We start from the raw sequence: 15,863 nt of genomic DNA, 5'->3' as shown, positions 1-15,863 counted from the left end.
CTGGGACCAAAACAACCCTCTAGAAATGAAAATGCAGCTTGGGAGTGCTGTGTGCAGCCCTCACAAGCTCCATTTTTGCTAACAGAGGCCCCACAGGCTGGTCCTTCGCTGTTTCCAGGGCAGCCCTGTGAGCCAGATCTAAATGCCCCATGGGCTGGATCTGGCCCCTGGGCCTTGAGTTTGACACTCAAATGACACTCTCATTTGAAATTACGACAGTGCCATTTGTGACTTTGTAGCTGGGTTGAGTGTACGTTAAAGGTCTAATCTGGAACATCTGAAAACATTTTTAAAAAAGAAACTGTTATGTACTGATCTCCCTTGTCAATGTCACCCTACATTTAATACAATAAAGAGATTCCATGTGGTTCAACAACGCTGTCCTGTGATCAAGTGGTGTGATGATGGAAGCTCATATATTCTGTAGGCAAAAGCATTACAGTTGATCTAAGCTTCATACTTGCTCCCTCCTGACTATGTTGTTTAGTCCCAAGGCCAGTGGCAAGTTGAGCAAGAGAGCTGCAACCAGTGTGATCTGGATGGGTGGAGAAAAACCAAAATCTAAATGGCAATGTCTTTAAATAACAACAAAACAGAAGTGAAACCAGTAATATCAATAAGCAAAATCTCATGCCAAGATTCACACCATTATGCTCCATTCTGGAAAAGTCCATTCTGGGGACTTTTCTCACTGCTGAACTGAAGTGCTATTTGCCTATTCTTGAAGAAGCAGGAAACAACCCTGGCAGGAAATTTGCTTTCTCCATTGCTGAGCCTCTCTTGCCTTTCATGTTTCTGATTCTGCAATTGCCAGAGTGGCCTCCCAAACAATGGTTTATATGTTTTGAAGCTGATTTTGGTTAGATTCAGAATAGGAGGGGGAGCACTCTTTGAACAGCTGAGGCCATTCTCTCACCTTTGAGATATATATATATATATATTCTTAAGTTTTCGCGGGTACTTACATGTATGGCATTCGGCTTTGCTCGGGTATTTTCCCACGTCATAGTAGCTGTGCTTTTAAAGTTGTAGCGATGTTTCAGCAGAATCTCATCTGCCATCATCAGGCTTCTGGGCAGATGAGATTCTGCTGAAACGTCACTACAACTTTAAAAGCACAATTACTATGACATGGGAAAATACCTGAGCAAAGCCAATGCCATACATGTAAGTACCAAAACTTAAGAAAATATATATATATATATATATATATATATATATATATATATATATATATATATATATATATATGGTTGTTCGGGTTTTCTCCCAAGATTTGAAGTATCTAGGCAACGTTTCGATGAAGTCTCATTCATCATCTTCAGGCTTCTCTCTTCGGCTCTTGCTTCTCTTGCTTCTTCGGCAAGAGCCAAAGACAGAAGCCTGAAGATGATGAATGAGACTTCATCAAACGCGCCTAGATACTTCGAATTTTACGGGAGAAAACCCAACAACCAAAGATCCACATACAAATACCCGCGAGAACCTCAGAAAACATATATATATATATATATATATATATATATATATATATATATATATATATGTGGATCTTTGGTTGTTCGGGTTTTCTCCGCGTAAGATTCAAGTATCTAGGCAACGTTTCGATGAAGTCTCATTCATCATCTTCAGGCTTCTGTCTCCGGCTCTGTGCTTCTCAGAGTGATGTGAGATTGCAGCTGCTTCTTCCTTTTAACTGCTAGTGGGGGTGGGACTTGATTGGGTGGGGGCTTGGCTGTGTTCTGATTGGGTGGGGTGTGTTCTCATTGGTAGGGGGTTTGGCTGTGTTCTGATTGGTTGGGGGTTGGCCGTGTTCTGATTGGTTGGAGGCGTGTTCTGTTCAGGTGGAGGCTTGGTTGTGCTCAGGTTAGTCTTAGTTGCTGGGGGATTTGAGTTGGTGAGCTGTGATCTTGCTGTTTGGCTTCGAGTTCGTGGTCGTGCTGCATCTTCATAGTGGGTGTCGCTTTGCTTCATGTATGGCTCGGAGGGGTTTGAAGTGGGTAGTGATGCAGCTGCAGTGCAGCTTCTGGTCCATGGTCGTGTCTCATCTTCTGAGTGGGTGTGAGTCTGTTTTCTACATGGAAGTGTGGTGGTGGCATCTTGTGTGGCTCTCATGGGTGTGGGTCTGGTGTCCTTCTTCATGTTAGGTACTCGTCTGTTCATGAGGGTGGGTTTCCAAATGGCTGGAAGGCGGGAGGTGTCATCTCGTTTGTTCATGCTGTGTGGGCGTTTTTCTATCTCTATGGCTTCTCTGATTATTCTGCTGTTGAAGTGTTCGGTTTTGGCGATAGTTCTGGTATTTTTAATATCAATTTCATGTCCTGTGGCTTTGAGGTGTTGGACCAGGGAAGAGGTCGTTTCTTCTTTTTTGATTGAGTTCTTATGTTCTTCAATGCGTGCACTTATTCTTCTGTTAGTTTGTCCAATGTATGTGGTAGGGCAGGCAGTGCAGATCAATTCCGTAGCCAAGACACTCATCTCCAGAACAAAATGCTTAGCCGATGAACAACACCAAAAAACCGAACTACACACTCTCACCAACGTACTTACAGCCAATGGATTCCAAAGAAAGAAGATTACCCACCTAATCCAAAAAGAAACCCCAACCAAAATCCAAGACAGAGAACAAGAAAACGGCAAAGCCCTCCTCCCATATATAAAAGGCACTACAGACAAAATCAGCAAGATCCTCCAAAAACACAACATCAAAACAGCATTCTGCACAAACAGAAAAATATCCACCATCCTAAGAAACCCCAAAGACAAAATCGAATTAGAAAACCAAGGAGTATCGAAATCCCCTGCACTGCCTGCCCTACCACATACATTGGACAAACTAACAGAAGAATAAGTGCACGCATTGAAGAATATAAGAACTCAATCAAAAAAGAAGAAACGACCTCTTCCCTGGTCCAACACCTCAAAGCCACAGGACATGAAATTGATTTTAAAAATACCAGAACTATCGCCAAAACCGAACACTTCAACAGCAGAATAATCAGAGAAGCCATAGAGATAGAAAAACGCCCACACAGCATGAACAAATGAGATGACACCTCCCGCCTTCCAGCCATTTGGAAACCCGCCCTCATGAACAGACGAGTACCTAACATGAAGAAGGACACCAGACCCACACCCATGAGAGCCACACAAGATGCCACCACCACACTTCCATGTAGAAAACAGACTCACACCCACTCAGAAGATGAGACACGACCATGGACCAGAAGCTGCACTGCAGCTGCATCACTACCCACTTCAAACCCCTCCGAGCCATACATGAAGCAAAGCGACACCCACTATGAAGATGCAGCACGACCACGAACTCGAAGCCAAACAGCAAGATCACAGCTCACCAACTCAAATCCCCCAGCAACTAAGACTAACCTGAGCACAACCAAGCCCCCACCTGAACAGAACACGCCTCCAACCAATCAGAACACGGCCAACCCCCAACCAATCAGAACACAGCCAAAACCCCTACCAATGAGAACACACCCCACCCAATCAGAACACAGCCAAGCCCCCACCCAATCAAGTCCCACCCCACTAGCAGTTAAAAGGAAGAAGCAGCTGCAATCTCACATCACTCTGAGAAGCACAGAGCCGGAGACAGAAGCCTGAAGATGATGAATGAGACTTCATCGAAACATTGCCTAGATACTTCGAATCTTACGCGGGAGAAAACCGGAACAACCAAAGATCCACATACAAATACCCGTGAGAACCTCAGAAAACATATATACTGTCCGTGTCCTATTGTTTCTTTATTTTTCTTATATGTATCCATTTCATGTATTCATAACTATGTTTATACTTATACCTATTATCTTGTAAGCGATTGACAAATCAAATAAATAAATAAAATCTCAGAAGGTATAGAAGTCTGTATGCCTTACTCTTATTTTGGCACAATGGTGATTGGATGACTTAGAAGATGTTGTACAAAGGTAATGGGAAACTTCACCAAGGATCCATTAAGCCTCTCTCACTTATGTTTGTGCTGTGGTTGTTGGGGAAGTCTAATGCAAAACTTCCCATGGGCTACCAGATGTGGCTGCTAGCCCACTTGCTATGAAATATCGCACTGAGTAAAGTAGATCCAGGGATTGGGAAGTAGGATAGGTAAACAACTAGGGGATTTCAGGCAGTGTCAGCAGTTCCGATTTCACGATACTCCTAGTCAACTACTTTGAGGCCCCCTCCTCTGTTAGGCAGAGCATTGTGAATGCAGCTGACTGAGGAAATAGAGCTCTAAGAGGCCTCTAAAATTCCTCACTGCAAGCACTGCAGCTATAAGAGAAATGAATTAGGTGGCGGGTTCCTCTCATTGCCATGTTGGCTCTAGATGCCAAGGTAGATGGCACTTCACTTGCTCCTCAAGAGCATGGCTGGTGGTTTCTTTCCCTTTCCCCCACAACCATATTCAAGGGTTTCCAGGAGGGAAGGGAAGAAAAGTAATATCAAAGACAAGCTGAGACTGCATGATTAAAATCCCTCTCCTTTATAGTGACTTCTTTGACTGAGAGATCATACATCCAAGCAGGGGTGGGATTCTAGCAATTCTGTGCAGTTCAGAGAACCAGCAAATCATGCCCCTGGCTGGTTCCAGGGAAGGCTTCTGGGAGTAAAAACAGCCCAGAAGGCCCCCAAAATGGGGAGGGGGAGTTGCTGCCAAAAAAAACCCCTCAAAAAACAAAAGAAGCCACGCCCACCCTGTCACATGACATTTTATTTATTTATTTATTTTATTTATTTTGTCAAGCGATGATAAGATAACAGGTATAAGTATATACATAGTTATGAATACATGAAATGGATTCATATAAGAAAAATAAAAAGGAACAATAGGACAGGGATGGTAGGCACGTTGGTGCGCTTATGCACGCCCCCAACAGACCTCTTAGGAAAGGGGTGAGGTCAATAATAGACCCCAATAGTTTTGGGGGTTTGGGGAAGAAAGTCAGAGTCAGATAGAGTATTCCAGACATTGACCACTCTGTTGCTGAAGATCGTATTTCCTGAAATCAAGTTTGGTGCGGTTTACTGTGAGTTTGTATCTATTGTGTGCTCTTGTATTGTTATGGCTGATGCTGAAGTATTCATTGACAGGTAGGACATTGCAATATATAATTTTATGTACTATACTTAGATCGGACTGAAGGCAGCGTAGTTCTAGGTTGTCTAGGTCTAAAATTTCAAGTCTGGTGGCATAAGGTATTCTGCAACGAGTAGAGGAATGGAGAACTCTTCTTGTGAAATATTTCTGGACTTTCTCAACTGTGTTAATATCAGATACGTAATGCAGGTTCCAGACTGATGAGCTGTATTCAAGTATTGGTCTAGCAAATGTTTTGTATGCTCTAGTTAGTAGTGTGATATTACCGGAGAAAAAGCTACACAGGATTAGGTTAACAACTTTTAATGCCTTTTTGGCTCTGTAGTTACAGTGGACTCTAGAACTTAGATCATTAGAGATGAATACTCCAAGGTCCTTGACAGAGTTTGGATCATCAGCAAGGTCTTGACTATTCAGTTTGTATTTTATTTTCTGATTTTTTTTGCCAATATGTAAGACAGAGCATTTATTTGTTGAGATTTGAAGTTGCCATTTGTTTGACCATTCTGATACATAGTCGAGGTCTTTTTGAAGGATAGCAGTATTGTCAGTGGTGCTGAATAGGTTTACATCATCAGCGAAAAGAATGCAGTTGCTCTTAATATGATCACAGAGGTCATTCATGTAGAGTATGAAGAGAGTTGGTCCTAGAACACTGCCTTGAGGGACACCACTGTTGACAGGTACAGGATTTGATAGGATGCTCCCAATTTTGACCATTTGTTGTCTGTTTGACAGGAAAGCTTCTATCCAGTTATGCAGATGTCCAGAGATATCATATGATTTTAGTTTTAGGAGTAGTTTGTTGTGTACCACTGAATCAAAGGCTTTACAGAAGTCTATGTAAATTGTGTCTATTGCTTTGCCCTGATCGAGTTTGTAGTCCATATGTTTTTGCAGTGTAAGAGTTGCAGATTACTGGATAGTTTTTTTCTGAAACCAAATTGTTTATTAGAGAGTAGGTTGTTTATCTCTAAGTGGACGATAATGGATTGATTAGTTGATTCCATGACTTTACAGGTGACACAGCATAAAGAAATTGGTCTGTAATTTTCAACTAGGCTGAGGTCTCCCTTTTTGCCCACCTAGCCACACCCACAGAACTGATCGTTAAAATTTTTTTTTATATATAAATTTTATTGAATTTACAATTAAAAAAATAACATAACAACATTACATAAGAAACAGAGAGAGAAAAGAAGAAAGAAAGAAGAGAAAGAGAGAGGAAGAGAAAAAAAAAACGCTGGTCTTGCGACCGAAAAGGGAGAAAAGAAGTATAAAAGAGAGAAAAAAACAAAGAGACGGAAGAAAAAAGAAAATACGTTAAAACCAGACAGATATTCTTTTTGACAGTTTACGAGATCCAATTCTCCTACCTTACTTTAAATATACACATCTTATCACCATTTATGGTTATTTATGCTTATTTATGCTCATATTGAACAGTTTATCTCTGATATAACCAATTATACCACGCATTCCAATTATTATCAAATGCTGAAGACTCTTTATTTTTAAGAGCTATGGTTAAATTGTCCATTTCTGCGCAGTCACATATTTTCTGAATGACCAATTGATCTGTAGGTAAACGGGATGATTTCCAGCACTGGGCAAATGCTAATCTGGCCGCAGTTAGAATATGAATTATGAACTGATCGTTAAAATTTTTTAATCCCACCCCTGAATCCAATCATGTATGTCTTTGGAATGTCTATTCCACCATCCAACTGATTTCCATTGTTGTTACTCATTCTTTTCCAAGGAAAAAAGGAATTCAAGTATTGGGAGGGAAGGAAGAAAGGAAGGAAAAAAAGAAGGAAGGAAGGAAGGAAGGAAACATTTGTGCAGGGTTGTTTTAAGTAACTTCCAAAGTGTGCATTTATGAGAATACTCAGAATCCAATGAGCATGGGAATATAACTTATTGAGTCAATGGACTAGCCAAAAAGCATAGATGTACAGTTTATTTTGTCATCTAACCTGAACCAAAATGCAAAGTATCTGGTTGCATTGAATGACTTTGAGAAAATTCAAGACAATGTGATTTCTAGTTAATATAAGACCTCGAAGAGAACTTCTCCAGTCAAGAGAAGGCAGGAGGGCCCTTGGTTAGTTTCAAGGATAAACATTTAAATGGTTGGTGTGGAAAGGTAAACACAGAACGTCTGCACATAATCTTTGAGGTTTTAAAAAAGTAATATTTTTCCTGCACTACTACTAAAATATTAAAGATAACGTTCTGCTTATATCTCACTTGCAAACTCTCAATACAGTAATCTATTGGAAGTGATTTCTATTTTTCTGCTGTGCTCACTGAGTGCTGAGCACTTGTAAATTAACAGTGGAAGAGATGATCATTAAAAGCTGGGCTATTGCTTTGCATAAAGTAAAGGAATGGGCTGCATTAGCTGGATTCAGATCCAAAATAGGAAAATAACAGAAGAGACAGAAAATGGGTGTAACTGCTTTTATCTTGGGATTGTTGATTTCTCTTCTCACTGTCTTGTATGACATTTGCCTGAATTATTGAACATCTAGACTACTTTAAAAACACAAGTTACCAGCTTTATAATTAGCACCAACAGAGGAAAATCACATTGGAAAAAATCTTATGATCACTCTATAAAGGAAATCAAAAGGAAACAAGGCCTGCCTGCTTGGTCATGCCTCATGCATGTGAAAAGAATCTATTTTTCATTTTAAGGGATTAAGAAAGAAGAAAGTTCAAAGAAAACACAGTCTTAACTCTCTATGTTGCTATTTCTTCAACTAAAATAATTGCCTGGAAAAAGTAGCAAGGGGCTGGATGTAGAAGGTATCATTCATAGATATAGAGCCGGTCTATAGAGCAGTGCCTTCTTCAGTCTCCAATTCTGGAGTGTGAATTGAGAAGGACAAAACCTTGCCTTCAAATTATCTAGTTTAATGGCACCAACCCTTTTGTTTTATCAAACTAGGATATTTTTTTTGAAAGCAAGCTCATTATGAGGAGATAACACATGCAGACTTGTATAAATCTGTACAAGTCCTTTCAAATTGCACCGTTATTGAATTATATTTGTATTAATCCTTTGCCAAGACAATTTAATTGATGCCTTCCTCCCTTCCCCCACTCCATCTTTGTTCTCTCTGATGAAAAAGCCAATACACTGCTAAAACATACCTGCCAGAATCTCTGGAGTGGACAGCGTAGACCTAGGGCATATCATAAGTCAAAGTTAGATGAGAAATAATGCTTAAGAATGACCAAAATGTTATTTGCCATTTTGCATAGTTAAAAATTATGAATGATTTATGGGAGACATGCATGAAGAGGAGGACTAAAAAGTGCACAATTGTACAATTACCTTTCAAAAAAATATGTATTACAATATAATAGAATCCTTAATTCTGTTGAAGGAAAGGGAAAGGGAGACAAGGGAAGGGAAGGGATAAGGGAAGGGAAGAAAATGAAAGGGAAGGGAAGAAGGAAAGGAAAGGAAAGTTGAGTGAACTATCTGAAGGAGGATTCAGCTAGAATAAGTCAAGCAACAATAGGAATTAGAATAACACAATGGAGAAAAAAAAAGTGTCTCACAAAAGAGAGCATGGTCAAACATAGAAATTTTAAGAAGAAGTCTGGACAACAATTATGTTTTTAACCAGAGGTTGAGAAACATTTGCTGCATAGAGGAACAGGTTAGACTCAGAGGCCTTCTCAGTCTATGATTCATACTGAGTGATGTGTGACTGTGGTGACAGTGGGAACCACAAGAGATGGCTTTAAGTCTACTCTGAAAGTGAATTGAGCCCAGCAACATCTAGGAAGAGGGATCAAGCCCAGGACCCTTTAATTGGCAGGTACCAAAAGATTCCACACTGACTTCATCCCTATTCAATATCTACATGAAACTGTTGGGCAAGATTATCTGCTGATATCAGGCCAGGTTTAATCTATATGCTGATGATACCCAATTATACATCTTGACCTTGGACGTCATTGAAGTGCTATCCAGCTCTCAATGGAGAAGAACAGGTTGGGACTCAATCCACAGCATTACAAAATGGTTTGGGTTTGAAAGCTTGCCAATTCCAGTGAGATCCTTTTGTTAATTCTAAATAAGGTTGCACTCCCATAGGTGGAACTACTGGTTCACAGTTTGGAAGGCCTTTGCATGTAGGATCATCACACAAAGGAAATTTTGTGTCAGAATGTGATTACTGTTTAAGTCAACTTGAGCCCCTCTCCTCTGCAGATGTCACTGACTGAGCTTCTCAGTGAAATCACTAGGCAATTTCCACTGCACTGGAGCACACTGGATTTTACTGTGATAGCAAGATTGTAGACAGATATCTTCAATATGCACAAAACCTCACAACTGCATCAAGAGGAAGCCAAGATTATTGAAAATTGCCCAACAAATCTGTTAATTAATCAGTGAGACTCATTTTCCCCACTATGGCTCTAAAGCAGGCCTGTTAAACTCCTAGCTTGGGGACCTATAGCAGTGCCTGTGATAGCAGCAGCAATAACATTTAGACTTATGTACCTATTTATAACCCTCTCTAAGTGGCTTACAGAGTCAATTATATTGGCCCCAACAATCTGGGTCATCATTTTACTTACCTCAGAAGGATGGAAGCCTGAGTCGACCTTGAGCCTGGTGAGATTTGAACTGCCAAATTGCAGACAGCCAGTAGTCAGCAGACGTAGCCTGCAGTACTGCACTCTAACCACTGCACCATTGTAGTTCATAAGGACAAATCCAAATTGAGGACAAACTGTATTTTAGTGTCATTTCTTCACTAGGAGTTAGAAACTTGAACTATTAGAAATACTAGAATGATTGGTTTGCATTTCATAAACACTTCAATATATAATTTCCATTTATGTATTTAATATTTATTTATGATTCATCACTTATATCTTTTATGTATATTGAGAGCTTACACACTGAAGACAAACTCCTTGCATGTCCAATCACATTTGGCCAATAAAGAAATCTATTCTATTCTAATATACATGAAATAAAATAATGTTTGAAAAAGTAGTTCTAATAATTTCATGGACAAATTATACCGTTTCATCACTAGAATAACACAAATGATCTAGCAGTATTAGAAGGAAGGGTTTTTTTTTTTTGTAATTTCCCTCTGATACAGAAGTATTTCTGAATGTAAAACCCCAGTTATAGCATGTTTATGTGTTTATGCAATGTATATAATATGTGGTATATTTAGCTGTGGTCAATCTGATAATTTCACTTTCATTCTGATTGGCTTTTTGCTGACTGAAAGTTCATTCTGGCTCCATTTCTACAGCTCACATCCCAGATGCAAAGCACATAAACAATTTTTAAAAATGTGCTGTGCATGTTTTTTTTATAATTCAGTTATAGGATAACTATATGCCCAGCTTTTGGGGACTGTACTCTGCCTTTGGGAGATATGTAAGGGGCTGCAGTAGAAAGAAAGATAAGGTAAGGTTAGGACAACAATTGCTCGACTTAAATTTAACCTAAATTAAATTGAGATTCATTATTTAGTCATTCCTTACAGTTAGTCTCCGTATACTTACCAAATTTTCCTTTCGTTCACATTCTATAATTTCATGACTCATTTTAACAGAACCTGGGTACTCGTCTCAAAGCACTGGGGGATCATGATGAACCACGGTGGCACATTGGATAGAGCACAGTACTACAGGCTACTTCTGCTGACTGTCAGCTGCCTGCAATTTGGTAGTTCAAATCTCACCAGGCTCAAGGTTGACTTACCTTCAAGGTCAGTAAAATGAGGGCCCAAATTGTTGGGGGCAATGTAATTGACTCTGTAACCCACTTAGAGAGGGCTATCAAGCAGTATAAAGCAGTATATAAGTCTAAGTGCTATTGCTACTGCTATCACAGGCACTTCTGTAGTTATATTGCCCTGATCTATATGTTTTGGAGAACACCTTAAGCAAATTCATGTACTTCAGGTACTTTCAGGAAGCAATTGGTCTGTGGGTCAGGATTCTGCTGATACCTCCATTCCAAATTCCCCCTACTCCTGATCATGAGGCACAGATTTGAGTTACTACAGGGAGGCCTTCACTTATAAATTGAGCCTGGCAATGGTGACAGGCTCAATTATATTTGTGAGATTTGTCATGCAGGCCACCATATGACTGGGCCTGTTTTTATGACATTTTGGTGCAGCAGATATTCAAGCGATCACCAAAGTCATTGGCTGCCATGATCGTTAAGCGAACCTGTTGCTTACTATGGGCTGGTTTTTGCCATAGACTAGAAATAAATGCCAGCTTCCAGCAAAAATACCATGAATTGTGGTTACTTGACCAGTGATGGGTTTCAAAAAGTTTTCCTACCAGTTCAGTGTGAGTGCACACTTTGCACATGCATGAGGGCTTCACACATGCACAGCATGTGCAACTCACCTTCTGCTGCAAGCCCTGTGTGTAAAACAGCTGGTGCATGACAATTGGCTGTGCCGTGCAAAGCAGCTGAGGTTGAAAAGCAGGAAATAAAAATCAGTATGGAGCCGGGGAGAATGGGAGGACCCAGCAGCTGATCGTCAGAGCTACCGGTTTGGCTAAACTGGGCTGAACCGGTAGAATACCTGTTATGACCCAGGCTTCATCGAACATAATAAAACACAAACTGAATTTAAAAGTAAAACCTATTTTGATGTGACACTTGGAATTACTTACATTCCCAGCCAGAACTAATTATACACAATTCTTCCAGATAAGAGCATACTTTTCAGTGCTGTAGAATGCTGCCAACAAACAGACATCCAATTAAGGCTTAACATAAACCAACCAAAAAACCCAGAAAAAACTGACCAGAGTACAGAGCTTCAAGACGAATTTAGAAATTACTGAACTGCTTTGCTTCCTGCAAAGCTTTTCCTCATTAAGGTCTGACTTTTATCCCTTATGGGAGGGGCAATCACCTCCCAGCCTTACTCCTGAGTCACCCCTTCTGCTTCAGCTGCTCTCACCTTCTAGCAGCTCTGCACACACGCGCACTGGGAACAGGCTCCCCTGGGTCCTCTGCTTCACTGCTGCCAGACTCCAAAGGCTCCAAAGGCAGCACCCCACTTTCAGTTGGTCCTGGCCCCATCCCTGCATTGGAAGCAGGACCCTCATCCAAGTCCTCTCCAAACTCCCTAGCTGGTTCCCTTTCTTCCTCACTGTCTGATACCTCTGCCGTCTGCACCGGCTGCTGGCGAACCTCAACAATACCACCACTGCACTTAACCCTGGAACTTTACAAACAGCCATCAAGGCGGGACAGTTTATAAGTGCTCCAAAGGTGAGCATATGATCACAGGATAGGGGCAACATCAGAACTCTGAAACTGGGTCATAGGTCCCCTTTGGGAACGTTTGTCATAAGGTCACTAAGTGACCAGTCATAAGTCAAGGACTACCTGTATTAGGAATTGGAAAGAATTCTGGAAGCCAGGCCTGGCGTGCTTTCCCTCCTTTCTTCATATTATCAAAACTGTCCAGATTACGTGAAGAGCCAGTTCCTGACCACTTGGAACCCAATTCCTAATTCTCAAGTGCAGTAGAACCTCTGGTCACAACCATAATTCATTCCATAACTTTGGTCATAACCCAATTTGGTTTTGACCCAAACCTAATTTTGGAAATTTGGCACTTATAAAAAAAAAAATTGGTGCGGAAGGGAAAATCGGCTGCAAAAAAAAAAAAAAGTGAATTTTTCGATTGGAAACCAATTTGGTCGTGGTCAGAAGCATTTGTGACCAGAGGTTCTACTGTATTATGCTTGATGCTGGCCTCTTTCAAGTGTTGGGATTTCTTTCTTTCTTTCTTTCTTTCTTTCTTTCTTTCTTTCTTTCTTTCTTTCTTTCTTTCTTTCTTTCTTTCTTCCTTCTTTCCTTCCTTCCTTCCTTCCTTCCTTCCTTCCTTCCTTCCTTTCTTTCTTTCTTTCTTTCTTTCTTTCTTTCTATTTCTAGTAAATAATCAAAGGAGCAATCAAAGGAGACTCTTGACAGTTTACACTACATCCATAAAATACAATAAAGGAATCACAGTATGACTATAAATATAAAAAAAACCAATTGACCCTCAATTTTTCTTTCATTCAGTCGAGTCCAATTCTCAGACATTGCATGAGGAAGTCCTGGCAGTTTTCCTGGCAAGACTTTTCAGAAATGGTTTGCCATTGTCCTTCCTAGGCTGAGAGGCATTGACTGGCCCACAGTCACCCTGCTGGCCTTATGACTGAAATAAAACAGGTCTTGGAGTTTCCCAGATTCTAGCCTTAACTGCTACTCCAAACAGGCCTTGTTTACCCCAATTACAGATCAGCTAATTAGTAACCAGTGGCAATAATTCATGCTCCAAAGGTGATCTGAAATAACGTTTATTTTTTTAGTATTCAATAGGTAGTCTTTGACTTACTAACATAACGAAGCTTGGAATTTCCATTGTAAGTTATCACAGTCATAAGTCGGGACATCCATGTGACTACACCCAATTTTATGAATTTTTTTGCAGCGCTTATTAGCAAATGCCATAATTGTTAAATGAATGCATGTATTCTGCTGGGTGTATTTTGGCAAAAACTGCTGAAAAGGCCAGAAACCAGAAAAAAAAAAAACCATCACAAATTGCAGTCATGCGACTGCAGAATGTTGCAACCCATTGTAAAGGTGATCCTGTTGCCAAGTACTCAAAATGTAGTCCTATGATCATGGAATAGAGGTGGTATTCAGCAGGTTCTGACCAGTTCTGGAGAACCAGTAGCAGAAATTTTGAGTAGTGCAGAGAACCGGCAAATACCACTTCTGATTGGAGATTTTACAGTATCCTTCCCCTGCCATGCCCACCAAGCCACAGAACCGGTAGTAAAAAAAATTGAATCTCACTACTGTCATGGATGTGTGTGTGTGTAGCCATCAGAACACCAGATCTAGTCCATACATAGCTTTTGAGAGGTTCTTCATAACTTTGAACAATCACTAAGCCATGTATAAGTTTTTAGTTACTTACAAAATGCTAGCAGTGTTTGAGCTGATTGAATTTTTGGAGCAAGGTCATAGCAAAGAATAAGTAAGTAAGTAAGTGTCAACTAAAAAGATACTCCTTTTGTCTTTTTGGCTGCCAGAAAAGGGGAGTGGGGGAAAACAAGGCATTCTTGAAATGCCTAGATAATCACCCCGGCAGCCCAAAATTGTCAGAGCATAAAGTTATTGGAGAGCATGATGGATGACTCTTGGAGATGGAAGTGTCCCATTGGAGAAGTCACATCCAGGGGATGGGGAAAAGACCAGGGTCAAGGAGAAATGTATGATGTAATTTAGTATCAGCTGCACCCAGTCACACACCAACATGGCAACTTCTAATAAACCAATTTACTTTTCTCTGAGATGCGGCTAGAGACCTTTGATTTGAATGAGGGTGGATTTATTGGAGCCCTGACAGTAAGAGTAAGTAAGAAGTGCAGTAATAGAAAAACCACTCCTGCAAGCCTCCATACCTCATACCGTAGAAGTGGAGAACCACACACTAATTCTTCCTGAGACATATAAGTCAAGCAAATCAAAGAAGGTGGTCATATATGTACTCCAATGCGGAGTCATGTACAGCTTTGAAAGTTATAACCAGCACTTTGTTGCACCCAGAAGATGATGGGAAGCCAGTTCAGTCTTGCGTACGTGAGTACACCAATAACTGGACTGCTGCATTTTGGACCAACTGCAGCTTTTAGATGGTCTTCAAAATCATCAAGTACATTTCAATAGCATGGTGATGAAGGTGTGAATTCCCACCTCAAAGTCCTCATGAGAAACTTCCCTTAAAAAGAAAATAAGAAATTCAGGATGCTGAATCACAACATTAACATTACTTTTTGGGTTATTTTCTGTTCTGATTCCTTGCAAGAGGTGAATGAATAGCTGGAGAAACAATACTTGCAAAGACTCAAGGAAAGGGTTCATGGAGCTTAACTCTTCTGCATCTGTGTCAAAAGTCACTAGGCCAGTTCCAAAGATTGCCAAACAAGCTCTACTGCTGTGTGTCGTGTGTGACTGTAAACCGCACCCTAGCAGCCTGTCGGTACAGCACACAGTGTGCTCAAGATGAGTGACATCGTTCTCTCACACTCAGGAAAAGCCCAGCAATGCTGCAGCACACACAGCCTGGATCTGGCTTTTTCAGGGGAATTTCCCTTCTTGAAGCATCTGCCGCAGCTTCTTGTAAACAGCCACACATGACTCTGATTGAACTCTCTTACTGTCACTGCAATTAAGCCTGTTCCTAGCTGAAACTGCTCCATTTAATTCAAATGATCCCAGTATTTTTGTGTGTGTTGAATTTATGTTTACTGACAAAGAAATAAAGGGAGACTAGAACAGAAATTCAACACAAAAAAATAGTTTGTCACAAAAGCGACTGCCTGCGAAGGCTCCTGGATTGGGACTGAAAGGTGAAAGAGGAAGCAGAATGCTTTGTCCCATAATTGGGTAGACCAGGTTGCCTTGATATACTGGTCCCACTGTAAAAAAAAACACTTAATAGTCCCAGTAGGTCTCTCGTGAGCTGAGGCCCACTACTATATCACAGCCTTTTCTAGAAGCGTTAGAGCTTTGCATTGCAAATACAAGAATTACTATGAGAATTTTGTAGTTTCCATTCATTGGTGAATAGACATGAGGGAATAAGCCAACTCTTCTCAGTTGCCCACTTTGGGGGAAAGCCATTTGTTTTGTTTTGTTTTTAATTAGAAGGAC

General features: G+C 40.5%; 1 long non-coding RNA gene across 1 annotated transcript in view; it reads right to left on the bottom strand.

Annotated features, from left to right (window-relative positions):
• Positions 1–244: 244 nt before the first annotated feature.
• Positions 245–15,863, bottom strand: part of LOC148126025 (uncharacterized) — a 55,650-nt gene continuing 40,031 nt past the window's right edge. The window contains exons 3-4 of the long non-coding RNA XR_015742546.1: positions 8,282–8,313; positions 245–535 (exon numbers count right to left, since the gene is read on the bottom strand). This is a non-coding gene — a long non-coding RNA (uncharacterized LOC148126025). The remainder of the gene's footprint in view (positions 536–8,281; positions 8,314–15,863) is intronic.

The sequence above is a fragment of the Pseudonaja textilis genome, chromosome 3 (genome assembly GCF_049901715.1).
Source record: "Pseudonaja textilis isolate UNSWEBS1 chromosome 3, rPseTex1.2, whole genome shotgun sequence".
Lineage (NCBI taxonomy): Eukaryota > Metazoa > Chordata > Lepidosauria > Squamata > Elapidae > Pseudonaja > Pseudonaja textilis.
This window is presented reverse-complemented; position numbering and strand designations above follow the sequence as displayed.